A 22,938-nucleotide genomic window follows, 5' to 3' on the forward strand; every position below is an offset into this window, starting at 1 on the left:
TTTGGTCAACAAAAGGGATTTACTATAAAAAAAATTAAATATGGAAGAAATGTTGTGTGATTAAACCTTAAAAAAAAATGCTAGATTTTTTTTTTTTTAGTAGTAGGCTATGTACATTCTGCTGAACAATAGTCTTTAACTGGACTTTTATTTTGACGGGTTGACGTACCTTTACAGTTCTGTGTATGTGATGTGATGCTAGTTTTACTCAAATCAAACGGTCAAATGCTCATGAATAGACTGTCAGAGCAGTTCTGGAGATGTTGTTCATGTGTTCACGTCCTTATTTAGTGAGACAGCAGATGCTGAAATCACCGCGAGCGTCACGCGTGCTTCTGTGTGTTCAATGAATGAAGACGCGCTTCTGCTCCATTCATTAACAGAGACATGCAGAACATGCAGGATTCATATTTAAATAGGCTGTTCCGGCTTAATATTTACAGATATTAGTCCATATTACTAGTAACTCTAGTAACTCGAGGAATCGTTTCAGCCCTATTATATATATATATATATATATATATATATACACACACACACATACAGAAAGAGAAAGTAAAAGAACCAGCGATTTATGGAAACACACACAAACATGCTCATATACACCCACTGAATGTTGAACGTCTCAACACAGAACATCAATATTTATGCACTAGCTGAGCTGAGAATGGCAGTAATTGCTGCGAAATCAATGTCTGTTGCTCACAGTGAATTTCATCTTCTTATGAAGGTCACATTTCGTTTGCACAGACTTAAAGGAAATAAAATGTAAATATCAGAAGAAAAACTGAACTTAAAAATGTCTTGCTTTGGCAGCTAAATAATATAAATTATGTGCAAGTTAAAGTACTTTAATAAAACTAAAACTGAAAAAAAATTTTTTTTTTAAAAATGACAAAAGCACACAACAAAATTACTAAAATGATAACTAATTAAATCATTCGAAATATTAACAAATACTTTAATAGTAAATAATATTAAATAACACTGATGAGATAATTATTCACTACAACAAAATGATTCCTCATATCCGATTACTCTTGTACTATATAATATCCAAATAGCCTAATGTCTAAATAGTGTCCAAATATTAATTATATTAATTATATTATCTGGCTGTATTCAACCTTAACACAAGCATACTTCAACATACTTTGTAAAAAACACTTCATCAAATCCAGTACATACTTCAACCGTATGCGATTTCAAACACAGCTTTTCTCTTCTAAATCGCAAGGGGTCATGGAAAATATTAGCTAAAGGTAGAACTATCTAGAACTCTAGAACTATCTTGGTATAAGGAACATGATTTTCAAAACTACTACTGTTTGAGACAGACTATTAATTTTCATGCTTACCAGTGCAAATGGTATAAAACTGTCTCAGGTTATGTATGTAACCATAGTTCCCTGAGTAGGGAATGAGACACTGCATCCTCTAGTGGGCACTTTGGGGAACACCTCGTCGTGACCCGTGTCTGAAGCATACATTGAAAAAACACCAACTTGTTGGCCGGCGACAGCCTCCGACATCACTAACGGCACGACTATAAATCAGCACCGGGAGAGCACGTCATTATCTTCTTTGTCTGAAGCTTGCGTCCGAAGCATGGCAGGGAGCTAGAGGACGCAGTGTCTCATTCCCTACTCAGGGAACTATGGTTACATACGTAACCTGAGACAGTTCCCTTTCGAGGGAACTTCGAACTGCGTCCTCTAGTGGGCGCTTTGGGGAACAGTATACCCACGCCGCCATGCTGCGGGGAGTGCAGGCCAGAATCATGGCGATCACTAAGTACCAACTCTACCATTTCCATGGGAGTTGCCCCTGGGAAGTTTAGACGGCTGTCTGTGACCCCTTACGGCCAAAAGGCCTAAGCTACATACCGTACTCGGTTACTAACGTAACCTCGGTTCTCTCTAAAAGAGGGAACGAGTACTGCGTTTTAGCTAAGACGCTACCGGGAAAAGTCTCTTTTCACGAAATACTGAAGCAAAAAATTATCCTTAATTTTTAATTTTTGTAAAGCGCATTTGCAGCAGTACACAGCCATAGGCGAGACGGCTCGCTCACTCATTGGCTTGCTCTGCGGCAAGTGCACAGCCTATCAAGCGCAGGCTGATGCAATATCAGACCAATAAGGGTGCTTCGCGCCCTTCATGCCACTTCCCGCCGAAACGGGTGTGGCCCAACCCTATAAAAGGAGCTCGAAAAGGCTGACTCATCTGATTTATTTCATCGCCGAAGCGAACCAGAGTGAATCGTACACACGGCAGAGAACGCAGTACTCATTCCCTCTTCTAGAGAGAACCGAGGTTACGTTAGTAACCGAGTACGTTCTCTTACGAGAGTTCTCTCGTACTGCGTCTTAGCTAAGACGCTACTGGAACCCCATGTAAAACGCTGTGCGTGCAGGGATCACACACCAATAAACCTGAAGCAACGCCCAGGATTTACAGTGCACAGTCACCCGAGGGACTCACAGAGAGTCCAGGACAGGAGAGGGGGGGAGCCCTCCGTCCCATATCTAGCAGCACCCGTAGATGCGGAAATATAACATCACACAGTCGAGGCAAGGCCTGACCAATGTGGCAATGCGGGTCTTACGCAATACTGCCCATATAACAGTCGGCAGCGCATAATGCTCACAAACTCAGAATTCCCATCAGGGCCCTGATTTGGCTATACCGACAGCAGCCTTGCTTGCAAGGCGGGAACCTCCAGGTTATAGAACCTGATAAATGTAGACGGCGAGGCCCAACCTGCCGCCATACATATATCCTGCAAGGAGATCCCAGTAGACCACGCCCACGACGAGGCGACGCCCCTTGTGGAGTGTGCTCTGACGCCCAGTGTGCACTGAAGGCCCCTGGAAGCGTAAGCTAAAGCTATGGCGTCAACTATCCATCTGGATAGAGTCTGTCTCGAAACAGCCATTCCCTTGGAATGTCCACTGAACGAGACAAACAGCTGCTCAGTCTGTTGAAAGACAGTGGAGCGAGACACATAAGCTCTTAAAACCCTAACAGGGCAAAGAAGACTCGAGTCTCCATCCTCTCCTGACACCGACAGGGCAGACAGGGCAATAACCTGAGCCCGAAACGGCGTGTTGAGGGACTTCGGCACATAACCGTGCCTAGGTTTGAGTATGACACTTGAGTCATTAGGCCCAAACTCCAAGCACGACTGGCTCACCGAGAGCGCGTGCAGGTCACCCACACGCTTCACTGAAGCGAGAGCCAACAAGAATACTGTCTTGAACGACAGATACTGGAGGCTAATCAATTGGATAGGCTCAAAAGGGGGACCCTTCATGGCCTCCAAAACCGCCGCGAGGTCCCATATAGGGACTGACGGAGGTCTGGGAGGATTTAGCCTCCTAGCTCCTCTAAGGAAGCGGATGACCAAATCGTTCCTTCCTATTGACTGACCGAGCGCTGTTTCAGAAAACGCTGCGATGGCCGCCACATAAACTTTGAGCGTGGATGGGGCTCTGTCCTTATCCAACAGCTCCTGTAGGAAGGAGAGAACCTCCGTCACCTCACAACTAAGGGGTGAACATCCCCGAGCTGTGCACCAGCTGGAGAACATCGACCACTTCGAGGCATACAGCCGTCGTGTCGACGGAGCTCTAGCCTGAGTGATGGTATTTAGCACTCCCACTGAGAGATCAGCGGGTAACCGTTGAGCGCCCACACGTGGAGGGACCACAACTCCGGTTGAGGGTGCCAAATCGAGCCCCTGGCCTGCGAGAGGAGGTCCCTCCTCAACGGCACTGGCCACAGGGTGATGTCTGCTAACTGAATCAAATCTGGGAACCATGGTTGGTTCTTCCAAAAAGGTGCTACCAGCAGTATTGAACATCTCGTTTCTCTCACCCGTTCTATCACCTGCAGAAGGAGGGAGACGGGAGGGAAAGCATAAAGCGGGCAGCACGGCCATCTCCGTGACAGCGCGCTTTCGTTCTTGGAAAAGAACGCGGGGCAGTGAGCGTTTTCGTGGGACGCAAAGAGGTCCACCTCCGCCCTGCCAAATCTCTCCCACAACAGCCGGACTGTTTGCGGGTGTAGAGACCATTCGCCCGTGGGAATGTTGTTTCTGGACAGCCTGTCTGGACCCAGATTCTGTAGCCCAGGCACATGAACTGCCCTCAGCGAGGGCAAGTTGCGCTGACCCCAAACCAGGAGGCGTTCTGTCAGCCTGTACAGGTTTCGGGACCCGAGACCGCCCTGGCGATTTATGTAGGACACCACAGACATGTTGTCCGAACGGACTAAGACGTGGCGGCCCTTGATTCGGGGACAAAAGCGCGTCAGCGCGTTCTCCACTGCCAGCATTTCCAGACAGTTGATATGTTGTAGCTTTTCCCGTTCTGACCACAGGCCAAAGGACGGTCTGCCCTCGAGCAGCGCTCCCCATCCCGAAGTGGAGGCGTCCGTCGACACCATCTTCACTTTCAAGGAAGTCCCCAGGCTTACACCTAATTGGTACCAGTCGTTTGCTGTCCAGGGTTTCAGGGCTGTAACGCAGCCCTGATCGACCTTGAGACACAGTCGACCAGATACCCACGCTCCGCGCGGTACCCGCGCTTTCAGCCAGTACTGCAGGGGGCGCATGCGGAGCAGGCCCAACTACAGAACTGGAGATGCTGAGGCCATGAGACCCAGCATCTTCTGACATTCTCTGAGCGAAACAGTCGCGCCACAGCAGAGAGAACTCGCTGCGTGCTGAATGCCCGATGCGCGCTGTGTTGACAGCCGCGCCATCATGGAACGTGAGTCCAGAGCTATACCCAAAAACAGTATCGTCTGAGTTGACACCGAGACCGAGTTTCTCGAGGTGATCGAGTAAAACGGCCCTGTGCTCCACGAGCTCCGCTCGTGATTGAGCCAGAATCAGCCAGTCGTCCAAATAGTTCAGTACTCGCATGCCTCTGAGTCTGAGAGGAGCGAGCACTGCGTCCATGCACCTCGTAAACGTACGAGGAGCTACGGACAAGCCGAACGGCAGGACTGTAAACTGGTATGCCTGGCCCTCGAAGGCGAATCTCAACACACACAAGGATATAAAAAGGATATAGGCGCTGGAGAGCGCAGCAGGAACGGCAGTGGAAGGCGGCGAAGGCCAGCAGCTTCAGAAGTGGCTCGCCCCGCTGAGATGCCTATCAGACGGCGCTTGCTTCCTTCGTGATCCAGCGATGCGTGAGCTTCGCTGAAGAGATGAAAAATCAGGTGAGTCAGCCTTTTCGAGCTCCTTTTATAGGGTTGGGCCACACCAGTTTCGGCGGGAAGTGGCATGAAGGGCGCGATATTGCATCAGCCTGCGCTCGATAGGCTGTGCACTTGCCGCAGAGCAAGCCAATGAGCGAGCGAGCCGTCTCGCCTATGGCTGTGTACTGCTGCAAATGAGCTTTACAAAAATTCAAAATTAAGGATAATTTTTTGCTTCAGTATTTCATGAAAAGAGACTTTTCCCGTAGCGTCTTAGCTAAGACACAGTACGAGAGAACTCTCGTAAGAGAACCAACTTAATTGTTAGGGCCTCGGCCCAGGGTAGAGCTGAAGGCTTGGAATCAGGAAATATTCCTTAAAAGGGATACGGCTAAGAACCTAGCATTTGTACCAAGTCTTGCCTGTCACACAGGGGCTACCGCTAGCTTACGCATAAGCTTGCTGAAAGAGCTGTCACGACAGTTCTCTAGTAGCAACACCCTGTTTTGATGGGTATCCGAGGATACATAGGTGGAGTGGCGCCCAAGATGAACAGGGCTTTTACCAACTCAAGAAAGGGCACGAAGCAACCGCGCGAAGCCCTCACCATATAGGATTTTAGAAAGAACGCAGAATACTAGCGTGTGAACTTACCACAGTGTGGAATTCAGAAAGTGTGCAAAGACTTCACGTGCACACTTACCATAGCATGGATTTTCAAATATTGTTCTAAGGAGGGGCTCTCGTGGCACTCCGATAGAGCAGCTCATAGATGGAATAGTGTATCTCAAAACAGTATGATTGAGAGTCATCAACTCGATCTATGGAAACAATACTGGAGCGCTCTGGGGAAAAAACAGAGAACTCAGTCTCATACGAGAGGAAAACTCCGGGCTCAGAGTAGCGCGCTCATAGGCGACCCTTTTTTGGAAAAAGGGGAGCGGTGCTAAATTACCACAAGAATCACCCAAATAGCCCCTCATGTTGAGGGAAGCGATGCTTGAGGTGTATAAACAAATACACACTGGCTGAATGGAGCCCAAGGAACCCAATGGTTTTGAGAAAGTACACAAAGCTTAGCGTGTGTACTTAAAGGTTCCTAAGCATCGCAGAGGTGCTGAATTTCACGGGAGAGGCAAGCTCAATTTTACAAACCTCGGGCGAGGGGAGCATCACCTGAGGCAGCATATAAAAGAACACTTCTGTAACTGCCACCTCCACTTCCCGGTAGATGCAATGAACATAGAACCATAAAAACATTATAGGTCCAGCATAGGAGACTGTTATGCGAGAGGTTTCCACCTAACCTCGATCAGGTGGAGAGCTGGTAGTTACAGGGGAATTAGGAAGGGGAGGATAAAAGCAGAAGTTAACCCTCTGAAGTCGATTAACGCATATACCTGTTATGAGGCTATTTTCTCCTGATAACCTCTTTGACTCCAGAGGGTTAAAAATCCCCAAAGGGAATGAGTAGATACCTTGGTATCACTCCGATTCGGACGAGAACGCTGCCTCATCTAGATCATACCCCTTCTGCTTACCTCCTCGTGACCCACGATTCCTCTAACCCCTGTCCGCAGGTGGAGGAGGAGCGCGAGTTGCGACACTAGCCTTCTGTGCCCATCTTTGATCCTCAGATCGAGACAGGCCAGGACCCCTATGTTGTTCGGGCTCAGACCTGGACCTTCGTGGAACGAAGGATCTGAAAGCAGCAGAGCACACCTTTCGTCTCCCTGAACTTCTCAAATCGCCGTCTCAAAGGGAATACCGAAAAGTTCAGAAGGCGAAACCTAAGCATCGAGCAGAAAAAAATTTCTTTCCTCCCGATGTCTGCCAGGTTCATCCACAGATGTCTCTCCGCTGCCACCATGGCCACCATAGTCCTGCCCATGGCGGAGGCGGCCTGCTTGGTAGCATGGAGAAAGATCCGTGGTGCAGCCCAGCTAAGCTACCAGATCAGAAAAAGGCCCCTGCCTCTATCCCGGTCTCTTAGCAGATCAGTCTGATATGCTTGAAGCACCAGCATTGTGCTGTAATAAAGCCACAGCCTGACCTGCTACTGCGTATGTCTTGCCATTTAAGCAAGATGATTTTCTGAAGGGGCTTAGATGGCAAGAAGGGAGATTAAGAGAGGATGTTTCCCCTGCAGAATGGGGAATTATTTATAAATTATTTATAAAATTTTTAGCTCTTTCTACAGGGGGCATTCCCTCCTAGCCGCTTTCGCGCATTACCTCGATTTCGGCAGATTACTTTCATGCCGAAACCGATGGATGCGAGAAGAAAACGGCATCTTTCATTTATTTTTAATCTCTGTATGGAGATCATGCACAAATGAAAGGCTTGCCTGAGCTGGAGGGCTATGGTCAAAAGGTAATTTTCACTCAATAACCTCCAACAGCTCTACATACGCAGGGCAGGAGAATTGAGAAGGCTCAGCCTCAGCTTCTTCACCATCCTCAAATATCTCCTGCTTTTCCTGGGTAAAAACCCAGCAGAGCATTAACCTCAGTATTAGAAAGTGTTAAAGATATAACATCATCCTCCCGAGGCTCTCTCTCTCGTCCGCTGCCCTTTTTTTTTTTTTACGAGCGCGAAAGGGAAAGTTCCTCTTTAAACCATTCAGACAGATCCACCTGTATTCTCACGAGCTCATATTCTTCCACGCCTCAACGCAGACAGATCCTGAACCGCTAGAAGCAGATGGCTGCTTTTTTTTTCTTTTCTTTCAGAAGAGAGACGAACGAGAGCGGAGCTTTTCCATTCCATTGAAAAAACGCTCACAATGCACGCAGATTGCCTCCTTCACTCAAACAAATGACGCAAAGATCGCGTGTATCATCGAGTGTCAAATAACGCGACATGGATGCACACATCGTCTATACGCTTGCTAGTTGTCGCCATGATAAACAGAAAAAGATCGCCCTTACCGGTTCTTTCAGATGCACGCTTCAAACAAAACAGTCAGTGAAGATGAAGAAGATAATGACGTGCTCTCCCGGTGCTGATTTATAGTCGCGCCGGTAGTGACGTCGGAGGCTGTCGCCGGCCAACAAGTTGGTGTTTTTTCAATGTATGCTTCAGACACGGGTCACGACGAGGTGTTCCTCAAAGCACCCCCTAGAGGACGCAGTTCGAAGTTCCCTTGAAAGGGAACTGAGATGCAGTTACACAACTGCATGATAGCATTTAACCAAATCTCATGTTTCATTCAGTGTAAAATCTCATTTTTGATTTTTGACTGCTAATAACATAAGATCCCTAAGAATGAAACAGTTCCAACTTTTAAACAGAGAATATTTCTTTGGAAAAACTCTGCAAAGGCATCACTGTTGTTAATGTTAGCTGCTAAATACTGTTAGCTAATGTCTTAACCTGTAAACCCGCACCTGGACGCAGGCGCACTGAACTCTCTTTTACAACAACATCTGCTGTTGTTGCTACATTTTCAACAACCTTTTCTGATGTTGTTATCCTTCAATACTATGATAAAAGCAGTGAAGAATTTCAAAATGTATAATTATAGTGTTTTAGAAACAAACGCAAATCTGTAATGCCCTGTAATTTGTGGTAGAGCCAAAGAGCTGGTGTGGTTTTCTCGACAGACGGACAGGAGAGAGAACTATGGGGGCTTCTCTTACATCACTGCTTCTTTGATTTCACTCTGTCTCTCATCCTCCTCCTCCAGGCATCCCCCTCTCATCTCTCCAGCTCCTGCGTCACTCTTTCATCCTTCAAAAACAATTGTGAAAGTTGGCAGAGAAGGATGAGATTTCAACTCCGCTGATTTCTCCTGTGTCATCAGCTCTTTTACTTTTTATCTCTTCTAATTGGAGATATTCAAAGAAAGACAAAAGAAAGAGAGAAAGGGAGATGTCAGGGGTTTCCTTTTCATCCAGATGTGTGACACTGCTACATCATGTTGCTTTTCTCACCTTATTAAGCCAGAAATAAAACCATTTCACCTACACAGAAAAGGATTGCAATATGACTACTACCTACTTTACAGCTGAAACATCTGGAGTCAGTAAGAATTTTTTTCTTTCTGTCTCTCCATGGCTGCATTTATTTGATCAAAAGTAATCAATATTGTGAAATATTATTACAATTTAAAATAAACATTGACTAAAATATATATTATAATATATATATATATATATACAGTACAGACCAAAAGTTTGGAAACATTACTATTTTTTATGTTTTTGAAAGAAGTTTCTTCTGCTCATCAAGCCTGCATTTATTTGATCAAAAATACAGAAAAAATGTAATATTGTGATATATTATTACAATCTAAAATAATTGTTTTTAAATGTATTATACAACCCGAATTCCGGAAAAGTTGGGACGTTTTTTAAATTTTAATAAAATGAAAACTAAAAGACTTTCAAATCACATGAGCCAATATTTTATTCACAATAGAACGTAGATAACATAGCAAATGTTTAAACTGAGAAAGTTTACAATTTTATGCACAAAATGAGCTCATTTCAATTTTGATTTCTGCTACAGGTCTCAAAATAGTTGGGACGGGGCATGTTTACCATGGTGTAGCATCTCCTTTTCTTTTCAAAACAGTTTGAAGACGTCTGGGCATTGAGGCTATGAGTTGCTGGAGTTTTGCTGTTGGAATTTGGTCCCATTCTTGCCTTATATAGATTTCCAGCTGCTGAAGAGTTCGTGGTCATCTTTGACGTATTTTTCGTTTAATGATGCGCCAAATGTTCTCTATAGGTGAAAGATCTGGACTGCAGGCAGGCCAGGTTAGCACCCGGACTCTTCTACGACGAAGCCATGCTGTTGTTATAGCTGGAGTATGTGGTTTTGCATTGTCCTGCTGAAATAAACAAGGCCTTCCCTGAAATAGACGTTGTTTGGAGGGAAGCATATGTTGCTCTAAAACCTTTATATACCTTTCAGCATTCACAGAGCCTTCCAAAACATGCAAGCTGCCCATACCGTATGCACTTATGCACCCCCATACCATCAGAGATGCTGGCTTTTGAACTGAACGCTGATAACATGCTGGAAGGTCTCCCTTCCTCTTTAGCCCGGAGGACACGGCGTCCGTGATTTCCAACAAGAATGTCAAATTTGGACTCGCCTGACCATAAAACACTATTCCACTTTGAAATAGTCCATTTTAAATGAGCCTTGGCCCACAGGACACGACGGCGCTTCTGGAACATGTTCTCATATGGCTTCCTTTTTGCATGATAGAGCTTTAGTTGGCATCTGCTGATGGCACGGCGGATTGTGTTTACCGACAGTGGTTTCTGAAAGTATTCCTTGGCCCATTTAGTAATGTCATTGACACAATCATGCCGATGAGTGATGCAGTGTCGTCTGAGAGCCCGAAGACCACGGGCATCCAATAAAGGTCTCCGGCCTTGTCCCTTACGCACAGAGATTTCTCCAGTTTCTCTGAATCTTTTGATGATGTTATGCACTGTAGATGATGAGATTTGCAAAGCCTTTGCAATTTGACGTTGAGGAACATTGTTTTTAAAGTTTTCCACAATTTTTTTACGCAGTCTTTCACAGATTGGAGAGCCTCTGCCCATCTTTACTTCTGAGAGACTCTGCTTCTCTAAGACAAAGCTTTTATAGCTAATCATGTTACAGACCTGATATCAATTAACTTCATTAATCACTAGATGTTCTCCCAGCTGAAACTTTTCAAAACTGCTTGCTTTTTTAGCCTTCTGTTGCCCCCGTGCCAACTTTTTTGAGACCTGTAGCAGGCATTAAATTTTAAATGAGCTAATTAAGTGGATAAAAGTGTAAAATTTCTCAGTTTAAACATTTGCTACGTTATCTATGTTCTATTGTGAATAAAATATTGGCTCATGTGATTTGAAATTCCTTTAGTTTTCATTTTATTAAAATTTAAAAAACGTCCCAACTTTTCCGGAATTCGGGTTGTACTTTAAATTGTGATGCAAAGCTGAATTTTTAGGATCATTATCACATGATCCTTTAGAAATCATTCTAATATGATGATTCATTATCAAAGTTGGAAACAGTTCTGCTGTTTAATATTTTTTCAGAACATGTGATACTTTTTTAGGATACTTTGATGAATAAAAAGTAAAAAAAAAAAAGAAAAAAAAAAAAAGAAGCTATGTTTTTAAAATATAAATATTTTGTAATAGCAATATACACTACTGGTCAGTAATTTGGGGTCAGTAATTTTTTTTCTTTCTTTTTAAAAAAAAATCAATACTTTTATTCAGCAAGGATGTGTTAAATTGATAAAAAGTGATAGTAAAGAAAATATATTATTTTTATTTTGAATAAATGCAGTTCTTTTTAACCTTTTATTCATCAAATATATTAGACAGCAGAACTGTTTCCAACACTCATAATAAATCAGAATATTAGAATGATTTCTAAATGATCATGTGATAGACTGGATGTTACATGTGACACTGAAGGCTGGAGTAATGATGCTGAAAATTCAGCTTTGCATCACAGGAATAAATTTTTTTTTTTTTAAGTATATTCAAAAAGAAAACTATTATTTTAAGTTGTAATAATACTTCACAATATTACTGTTTTTTCTGTATTTTTGATCAAATAAATGCAGGCTTGATGAGCAGAAGAAACTTCTTTCAAAAACATTAAAAATAGTAATGTTTCCAAACTTTTGGTCTGTACTGTATATATATATATATATATATATATATATATATATATATATATATATATATATATATATATATATCTGTGATGGCAGAGCTGAATTTTCAGCAGCCATTACTCCAGTCTTAAGTGTCAAATTATCTATTTAGAAATTAGGATTTGCTAATTAAAAAAAAAGTCTTTACTGTCACTTTTATTTAATTTAATGACTAATGATTCATGATTATTCTCAAATAAAAGCATTAATTTATTTCAAAAATATTATTACTGAGCCCAAAATTTGTATAATGTGGAACAGTACTGATATGAAGTATCAGATACATACAGCACAACTAGTGTTGCCTGGTTTTGATGTATGAGCCAGTTCTTGTGAACCAGTCTGAATCAGTCTTCTATAATTTACAGCTTTACCAGACAGAAATGTCATTTTGTATTTCAGCAAAATGGAGATTATATCTGAAATATATCCAAATGAATCAGAATCAAAGCTAATCGGGCTGATTCACAACAGAACAGAATCAAATATTTTATACAGGAAATCTGTATGGATTCTCAGCCCTAGATACAAAACCCATTAAGGGATGCCAAAGAGACTGGCAACACTCTATAAAATAAAGATTCTAAAAGGGGGTTTTCACAGCAATGCAAATAAAGAACCATTTTTGTTTCCCCAAAGAATGTTTCATGTAACAGTTCTTAAAAAACATCCATGGATATTTAAGGTTCTTCATGAAACCATGGATACCAATAAAGAACCATTATTTTTAAGAGTGGAAAACAGCAGTAATTTGTTGTCATGTGAACAGGAAGGGTATTTTTAATGAAAGAATGTCTGACAAGAAATCTTACTACATCCATCATTGGCATTCACTGTGGACCATGTGTGTATGCATGTGCACCTGCAGGCTCCATATCACACTCCTTTACTGTTGAACATAAGAGATACTTGAGGTGTGTGTGTGTGTGAGTGTTTCCAGGGCTGAGACAGGGATGTGAGTGTGTGAAGAGATGTGAGATCACATACTGGTGGACAGCCTCTAATAAGCCTCTCATAGTCCCCTCACCCATTGGAACTAGTTTTAATGTTTGCAGATTAACATCACAGTTTAGGATAGATACTAGTGAAGGTATTTGGACTTTGCATGTTTTTGTGGTGTGATTAGCCAATTAACATTATCATGATGTAATTTCCCCACAGCCCCAGAGTGATTAGTCATATGACATTTACGCCTCAGATGATTGGCTAAAAAAGCAACTAGCATTGAGATTAACTGGAATGCTAACAGACAGCTTTCTTTAAGTATTACCAGCCTTTTTGGTTGTGAAAGAGAAGAGGAAGAGAGAGACAGAAGGAGGAAGTAGTCTGGCCAGATTGGCTCCTTTTAAGCGTTAATAAGAAGGATAATGAAATTAGAGGTCTATTGAAGGCATGTAATGTGGTCACAATTCTGTTCATTAGCAATTATGTAAACATGGGCAAGCACTGTGTTTTCATGCGTGTGCCTACTTTTTTTTTTTACTATTTTGGTCAAATATCTGAAAATGTTCTAAAAATACAGTAAATCCTTTTAAAACTTTTACATTTTAGAAGTGTATAAGCTAATTCAGGCTATAGCAAATTATTTTGTGGACCCCCTGGCACTTTGAGAACCTCTGGTCAACACAGCAGAAAGCCCTGTCTAGTGTCTAGGCTCTGCCATGGTCCAGATTGTATCGAGGTATTGGTTATTTTGGTTGTTCGATGAGAAAAATCCAAAATTGGTGACTAATATATGCATGAGCATATTGCTTTTCTACCCATTATTAATATTATTATGTAAAAACTTTTATTATATATGTTATATAACATTTCCATTTAAATTTAATTATTTACTTTAACATAATTCTTCACAAAAATGTTTTTATTCAAATCAAGATGTTTTATGTTAAATATTGCATTAAATATATTTAATAAATATTCAATTAAATTCAATTCAATTCCAGTTTATTTGTATAGCGCTTTTTACAATCCAAATCATTGCAAAGCAACATACAGAAAATTAAGTTTATACAATATTTAGAAGTAGCTTATAAGTGGTGACTGTCAGTTTATGTGCATATGACAGGAATTTTCTGAAAAATGAATACAAGACGTAATCAACTAGACGATGAACATTATTAACAGCAATTATTATGTGCTTGCATAGTAAGTAGCAATATTTGTTAGTTCTGTCTGTTCTGTATTTTTATAAATATCTTAAATTTGTAAAAATGTACAGCCCTAAAAATACATTTGCAAAATATTTTCCTTTTTTTTTTCTCCTATAACACTCTTTGTGCCCCACTTTGGGGTTTCTGGACCCTTGTCTGAAAACTTCTCTGTTAGTAAACTGGGTGAAATTATTCATGAATAAGAACATTTTACAATCTCCCCTCAGTTTTAGATGGTTCCTATATGCACCTGCTTGAAACCAATATAAATCGTGAATAATGTGACAGTTCTCAATAAGTTTCATTAATGAGCCAAAAACATCATCTTGTCAAAGGAAACATCTAGAAGCCCAACACCTTACTGCTCACTTTGCTAACACCACTCCAAATGCACATATTTTCAAGATGTTATTCTGCACGGATGGTTTTCCATTAACACTTAATTCTTTCATCACAATTCAGGGTTCCCTCAAAACAGAGTTGCCCAATATGCATTGAAAAGAAGCTGATGACTGGCCGCCTCTCCACATAGACACAAACAAATGCACCATTCCTACATGCTCATTTTCAGTTAACGAACAATGCAAAATTGTGACACATCAAAACAGGATAAATGATATGCTAATTGACTGCTTTTATAAAAATGCTGTTTCCAAGCAACTAACAGGTGAGAGGAGCTCTGTGCGTCCACAATACAGACAACATGAGAAACAAAAAAAGAAATTGAGACTGAGAAAGAAAACCGAACATACAACATGATCACATTAAGTTGATGATGTGCAATCATCAGAACAGAGATAATACAAGTAAACGGCATAATTATGTCATCATTACATTTGTGATAAGGCATAAGCCGATGGCAATAAAAGACATGCACTTCATAATCCAATAAAACTCAACTCAATACATTTGAGTTAAATTCAGTACATGTAATCCAGTATTCTGTGAACAACATACCTTTAACTGGATTGGATGCTACTGAAAGGAAAAAACTAAAGAGTCACAAACACTTTCTACTGGGTAACAATGTGACAGCAATGTAAGCTGGTGTGTGCATTTAATCATTGCAATTCATTTACATCAGGCTCAACACATCCAATCATCAAATATATCTGGTGTGTGTATATGTCCCCTCCTTGAACTGCCACCTTAACGTGGTGGAGGGGTTTGAGTACCCGAATGACCCTAGGAGCTATGTTGTCCGGGGCTATATGCCCCTGGTAGGGTCTCCCAAGGCAAACAGGTCCTAGGCGACGGGTCAGACTAAGAGCGGTTCAAAACCCCTTATGAGAAGAATAAATCAAAGGACCGTGACGTCGCCCGGTATGGCGCAGCCGGGGCCCCACCCTGGAGCCAGGCCCAGGGTTGGGGCTCGTATGCGAGCGCCTGGTGGCCGGGCCTCCCCCCACGGGGTCCGGCCGGGCTCAGCCCGAAGGAGCGACGTGGGGCCGCCTTCCCGTGGGCTCACCACCTACAGGAGGGACCGTAAGGGGCCGGTGCTTAGACAATCGGGTGGCAGTCGAAGGCGGGGGCCTCGACAGCCCGATCCCTGGACACGGAAACTAGCTCTAGGGACGTGGAACGTCACCTCACTGGCGGGGAAGGAGCCCGAGATTGTGCGTGAGGTAGAGAGGTTCCGACTAGCGATAGTCGGACTCACCTCTACGCACAGCTTGGGCTCTGGTACCACACTCCTCGAGAGAGGATGGACTCTTCACCACTCTGGAGTTGCCCATGGTGAGAGGCGGCGGGCTGGTGTGGGTTTGCTTATAGCCCCCCAGCTCAGCTGCCATGTGTTGGAGTTTACCCCGGTGAACGAGAGGGTCGCTTCCCTGCGCCTTCGGGTCGGGGATAGGTCTCTCACTGTCGTTTGTGCCTACGGGCCGAACGGCAATGCAGAGTACCCAGCCTTCTTGGAGTCTCTGGGAGGGGTGCTGGAAAGTGCTCCGACTGGGGACTCCGTCGTTTTACTGGGGGACTTCAACGCCCACGTGGGCAACGACAGTGACACCTGGAGGGGCGTGATTGGGAGGAACGGCCCCCCTGATCTGAACCCGAGCGGTGTTCAGTTATTGGACTTCTGTGCTAGTTACAGCTTGTCCATAACGAACACCATGTTCAAGCATAAGGGTGTCCATCAGTACACGTGGCACCAGGACACCCTAGGCCGTAGGTCGATGATCGACTTTGTGGTCGTTTCATCCGACCTCCGGCCGTATGTCTTGGACACTCGTTAGCACTCGTTAGCTTGTCATTAGCGTCTTCATTCGAACCTATCGCTGTTTTCTTTTCTCCTCTCCCTCGCTCCAGTTTTTCACAAGTTCATCAAACAACCGCAGTAAGAATTTTCATCAAGCACGGTGAGTAATGGCTTCTCCTATCATTGTTTCTTGCACCTCTTGCCACATGTACAGTTTATCTATCTCTGTCGCTGATGAGGGATTCACATGTGATAAATGCAGGGAAATAGTTAGGCTGACAGAGAAGATTTCAGAATTAGAGACACGCATCCAAACTTTAATTGAGGACAGTAAGAATGTTAGGGCTCTAGATACGGCTTTGGATGCGTCTAGCTCAGGGATTCCTATACATTGTTCGGTTCCGGAAACAGAGCCCCAGCAGCAGGGCAACTGGGTGACGGTGAGGCAGCGTAGTCGTGGGTCAAAACACCGCTCTTCTGTTCTGATCAAAACATTAAACAGGTTCTCCCCACTCAGTGATGCACCCACTGAGAAACCTGATGAAAGTGCTCTAGTTATTGGTGATTCTATTGTACGGAACGTGAATATAGAGACACCAGCCACCATAGTCAAATGTTTACCGGGAGCCAGAGCGCCTGACATCTTGGCAAATTTAAAAGTGCTGGCTAATGCTAAACGTAAATACAGTAAGATTGTTATTCATGCCGGCGCTAATGATGTTCGACTTCGCCAGTCGGAGATCACTAAAAATAACATTAAAGAGGTGTGTGAACTTGCAAGCACGATGTCAGACACTGTAATATGCTCTGGTCCCCTCCCTGCTTACCGTGGTGATGAGATGCATAGCAGATTGTCATCACTCAATGGCTGGATGTCTAAGTGGTGCCCACAGAATAACATAGGTTTCATAGACAATTGGACGAGCTTTTGGGGCAGACCTGACCTGTTTAAAAGAGATGGTCTTCATCCCTCCTGGGGTGGCGCCACTCTTCTCTCTAGAAATATGGCAAATAGTCTTAGTGTTTATACTTGACTAACTGGGGCCCAGGTCAGGAAGCAGACAGACTGGCTAAACCGACCGTCTGCTAGCTGCCTCCCGTCACAGAGGTCAGTTAATTCTCAGCACATAGAGACTCTTTCACCTAGATATCACACTATAGAGACTGTGTCTGTTCCCCGAACTAGTAAAAACAAAAAACGTCCAAACCTGGTTAAGATTAACAATTTAATTGAGCTTCAACAAATAAAAAACAGAAGCAATATGGATAAACAAATGATAAAGCTTGGCTTATTGAATATCAGATCCCTTTCTACGAAAACACTTTTTGTAAATAATATGATCACTGATCATAATATAGATGTACTCTGTTTGACAGAAACCTGGCTAAAACCTGATGATTACATTATTTTAAATGAGTCCACCCCCCAAGATTACTGTTATAAACATGAGCCACGTCTAAAAGGCAAAGGTGGAGGTGTTGCTTCAATTTATAACAACGTTTTCAGGATTTCTCAGAGGGCAGGCTACAAGTATAACTCGTTTGAAGTAATGGTACTTCATATAACATTATCCAAAGAAACAAATGTTAATGATAAATCCCCTGTTATGTTTGTACTGGCTACTGTATACAGGCCACCAGGGCACCATACAGACTTTATTAAAGAGTTTGGTGATTTTACATCTGAGTTAGTTCTGGCTGCAGATAAAGTTTTAATAGTTGGTGATTTTAATATCCATGTTGATAATGAAAACGATGCATTGGGATCAGCATTTATAGACATTCTGAACTCTATTGGTGTTAGACAACACGTTTCAGGACCTACTCATTGTCGAAATCATACTCTAGATTTAATACTGTCACATGGAATTGATGCTGATGGTGTTGAAATTATTCAGCCAAGTGATGATATCTCAGATCATTATTTAGTTCTTTGCAAAATTCATATAGCCAAAATTGTAAATTCTACTTCTTGTTACAAGTATGGAAGAACCATCACTTCTAACACAAAAGACTGCTTTTTAAGTTATCTTCCTGATGTATCCAAATTCCTTAGCATATCCAAAACCTCAGAACAACTTGATGATGTAACAGAAACTATGGACTCTCTCTTTTCTAGCACTTTAAATAAAGTTGCTCCTTTACGCTTAAGGAAGGTTAAGGAAAACAGTTTGACACCATGGTATAATGAGCATACTCGCACCCTAAAGAGAGCAGCCCGAAAAATGGAGCGCAGCTGGAGGAAAACAAAACTAGAGGTATTTCGTATTGCTTGGCGGGAAAGTAACATATCCTACAGAAAAGCATTAAAAACTGCTAGATCCGATTACTTTTCTTCTCTTTTAGAAGAAAACAAACATAACCCCAGGTATTTATTCAATACAGTGGCTAAATTAACGAAAAATAAAGCATCAACAAGTGTTGACATTTCCCAACACCACAGCAGTAATGACTTTATGAACTACTTTACTTCTAAAATCGATACTATTAGAGATAAAATTGCAACCATTCAGCCGTCAGCTACAGTATCACATCAGACAGTGCACTATAGACCCCCTGAGGAACAGTTCCACTCATTCTCTACCATAGGAGAGGAAGAATTGTATAAACTTGTTAAATCATCTAAACCAACAACATGTATGTTAGACCCTATACCATCTAAGCTCCTGAAAGAGGTGCTTCCAGAAGTCATAGATCCTCTTCTGACTATTATTAATTCCTCATTGTCATTAGGACATGTCCCCAAAACCTTCAAACTGGCTGTTATTAAGCCTCTCATCAAAAAACCACAACTTGACCCCAAAGAACTAGTTAATTATAGACCAATCTCGAATCTCCCTTTTCTGACCAAGATACTAGAAAAGGTGGTATCCACACAATTATATTCCTTCTTAGAGAAAAATGGTATATGTGAGGATTTCCAGTCAGGATTTAGACCGTATCATAGTACTGAGACTGCTCTTCTTAGAGTTACAAATGATCTGCTCTTATCATCTGATCGTGGGTGTATCTCTCTATTAGTTTTATTGGATCTTAGTGCTGCGTTTGACACAATTGACCACAACATTCTTTTGCATAGACTTGAATACTTTGTTGGCATCAGTGGAAGTGCATTAGCATGGTTTAAATCGTACTTATATGACCGCCATCAGTTCGTAGCAGTGAATGAAGATGTATCCTATCGATCACAAGTGCAGTATGGAGTACCTCAAGGCTCAGTACTAGGGCCGCTACTCTTCACGCTTTATATGTTACCCTTGGGAGATATCATCAGGAAACATGGTGTTAGCTTTCACTGTTATGCTGATGATACTCAGCTCTATATTTCTTCGCAGCCCGGTGAAACACACCAATTTGAAAAACTAATGGATTGCATAGTCGATATAAAAAACTGGATGACGAGTAATTTCTTACTGCTAAATTCTGAAAAAACAGAGGTGTTAATTATAGGGCCTAAAAACTCTGCTTGTAATAACCTAGAACACTGTCTAAGACTTGATGGTTGCTTTGTCAATTCTTCGTCATCAGTTAGGAACCTAGGTGTGCTACTTGATCGCAATCTTTCCTTAGAAAGCCACGTTTCTAGCATTTGTAAAACTGCATTTTTCCATCTCAAAAATATATCTAAATTACGGCCTATGCTCTCAATGTCAAATGCAGAAATGTTAATCCATGCATTTATGACCTCAAGGTTAGATTATTGTAATGCTTTATTGGGTGGTTGTTCTGCACGCTTAGTAAACAAACTACAGCTAGTCCAAAATGCAGCAGCAAGAGTTCTTACTAGAACCAGGAAGTATGACCATATTAGCCCGGTCCTGTCAACACTGCACTGGCTCCCTATCAAGCATCGCATAGATTTTAAAATATTGCTTATTACTTATAAAGCCCTGAATGGTTTAGCACCTCAGTATTTGAATGAGCTCCTTTTACATTATAATCCTCTACGTCCGCTACGTTCTCAAAACTCAGGCAATTTGATAATACCTAGAATATCAAAATCAACTGCAGGCGGCAGATCCTTTTCCTATTTGGCGCCCAAACTCTGGAATAACCTACCTAACATTGTTCGGGAGGCAGACACACTCTTGCAGTTTAAATCTAGATCAAAGACCCATCTCTTTAACCTGGCATACACATAACATACTAATATGCTTTTATTATCCAAATCCGTTAAAGGATTTTTAGGCTGCATTAATTAGGTAAACCGGAACCGGAAACACTTCCCATAACAACCTATGTACTTGCAACATCATTAGAAGAATGGCATCTACGCTAATATTTGTCTGTTTCTCTCTTGTTCCGAGGTCACCGTGGCCACCAGATCCAGTCTGTGTCCAGATCAGAGGGTCACTGCAGTCACCCGGATCCAGTACGTATCCAGACCAGATGCTGGATCAGCACCTAGAAAGGACCTCTACATCCCTGAAAGACAGCGGAGACCAGGACAACTAGAGCCCCAGATACAGATCCCCTGTAAAGACCTTGTCTCAGAGGACCACCAGGACCACACCACAGGAAACAGATGATTCTTCTGCACAATCTGACTTTGCTGCAGCCTGGAATTGAACTGCTGGTTTCGTCTGGTCAGAGGAGAACTGGCCCCCCAACTGAGCCTGGTTTCTCCCAAGGTTTTTTTCTCCATTCTGTCACCGATGGAGTTTCGGTTCCTTGCCGCTGTCGCCTCTGGCTTGCTTAGTTGGGGACACTTCATCTACAGCGATATCGTTGACTTGATTGCAAATAAATGCACAGACACTATTTAACTGAACAGAGATGACATAACTGAATCTAATGATGAACTGCCTTTAACTATCATTTTTGCATTATTGACACTGTTTTCCTAATGAATGTTGTTCAGTTGCTTTGACGCAATGTATTTTGTTTAAAGCGCTATATAAATAAAGGTGACATTGACATTGACATTGACACTCGGGTGAAGAGAGGGGCGGAGCTGTCAACCGATCACCACCTGGTGGTGAGTTGGATCCGATGGCGGGGGAGGAAGCTGGACAGACTCGGCAGACCCAAACGTACTGTGAGGGTCTGCTGGGAACGTTTGGCCGAGTCTCCTGTCAGAGAGATCTTCAACTCCCACCTCCGGCAGAGCTTCGACTGGATCCCGAGGGAGGCTGGAGATATTGAGTCCGAGTGGACCATGTTCTCCACCTCCATTGTCGAAGCGGCCGCTCGGAGCTGTGGCCGTAAGGTTTCCGGTGCCTGTCGAGGCGGCAATCCCCGAACCCGGTGGTGGACACCGGAAGTAAGGGATGCCGTCAAGCTGAAGAAGGAGTCCTATCGGGCCTGGTTGGCTTGTGGGACTCCAGAGGCAGCTGACAGGTACCGGCAGGCCAAGCGGACTACACCCCGGGTGGTTGTGGAGGCAAAAACTCGGGCCTGGGAGGAGTTCGGTGAGGCCATGGAGAAGGACTATCGGTCAGCCTCGAAGAGATTCTGGCAAACCGTCCGGCGCCTCAGGAGAGGGAAGCAGTGCCCTACCAACACTGTTTACAGTAGAGGTGGGGAGCTGTTGACCTCAACTGGGGATGTCGTTGGACGGTGGAAGGAATACTTCGAGGATCTCCTCAATCCCGGTGTCACGTCTTCCATTGAGGAAGCAGAGGCTGAGGGCTCAGATGTGGACTCGTCCATAACCCAAGCTGAAGTCACCGAGGTAGTCAAGAAACTCCTCGGTGGCAAGGCACCGGGGGTGGATGAGATCCGCCCTGAGTACCTCAAGTCTCTGGATGTTGTGGGGCTGTCTTGGCTGACACGCCTCTGCAGCATCGCGTGGCAGTCGGGGACGGTGCCTCTGGGATGGCAGACCGGGGTGGTGGTCCCTCTTTTTAAGAAGGGGGACTGGAGGGTGTGTTCCAACTACAGGGGGATCACACTTCTCAGCCTCCCTGGGAAAGTCTATGCCAGGGTACTGGAGAGGAGAATCCGGCCGATAGTAGAACCTCGGATTCAGGAGGAACAGTGTGGTTTTTGTCCAGGCCGTGGAACACTGGACCAGCTCTATACCCTCTACAGGGTGCTGGAGGGTTCATGGGAGTATGCCCAACCAGTCCACATGTGCTTTGTGGATTTGGAGAAGGCATTCGACTGTGTCCCTCGCGGCGGCCTGTGGAGGGTTCTCCGGGAGTATGGGGTCCGGGGCCCTTTGCTAAGGGCTATCCGGTCCCTGTACGAACGGAGCAGGAGCTTGGTTCGTATTGCCAGCTGTAAGTCAGACTTGTTCCCGGTGCGTGTTGGACTCCGGCAGGGCTGCCCTTTGTCGCCGGTTCTGTTCATGATTTTTATGGACAGAATTTCTAGGCGCAGCCAGGGGCCGGAGGGGGTCAGGTTTGGTGACAACACGATTTCATCTCTGTTCTTTGCGGATGATGTTGTCGTGTTGGCCTCATCAGGCCAGGACCTTCAGCATGCACTGGGACGGTTTGCAGCCGAGTGTGAAGCGGCTGGGATGAGAATCAGCACCTCCAAATCCGAGGCCATGGTCCTCAGTCGGAAAAGGGTGGCTTGCCCACTTCAGGTTGGTGGAGAGTTCCTGCCTCAAGTGGAGGAGTTTAAGTATCTTGGGGTCTTGTTCACGAGTGAGGGAAGGATGGAACGGGAGATTGACAGACGGATCGGTGCAGCTTCTGCAGTAATGCGGTCGATGTACCGGTCTGTCGTGGTGAAGAAAGAGCT

General features: G+C 43.6%; 1 protein-coding gene across 1 annotated transcript in view; it reads right to left on the bottom strand.

Moving 5' to 3' along the window:
* LOC132114422 (RIMS-binding protein 2-like) overlaps positions 1–22,938 on the bottom strand; it is a 166,217-nt gene that overhangs the window by 116,388 nt on the left and 26,891 nt on the right. The window lies entirely within an intron of this gene.

Source organism: Carassius carassius, chromosome 34 (assembly GCF_963082965.1).
Source record: "Carassius carassius chromosome 34, fCarCar2.1, whole genome shotgun sequence".
NCBI classification, from domain to species: Eukaryota; Metazoa; Chordata; class Actinopteri; order Cypriniformes; family Cyprinidae; genus Carassius; species Carassius carassius.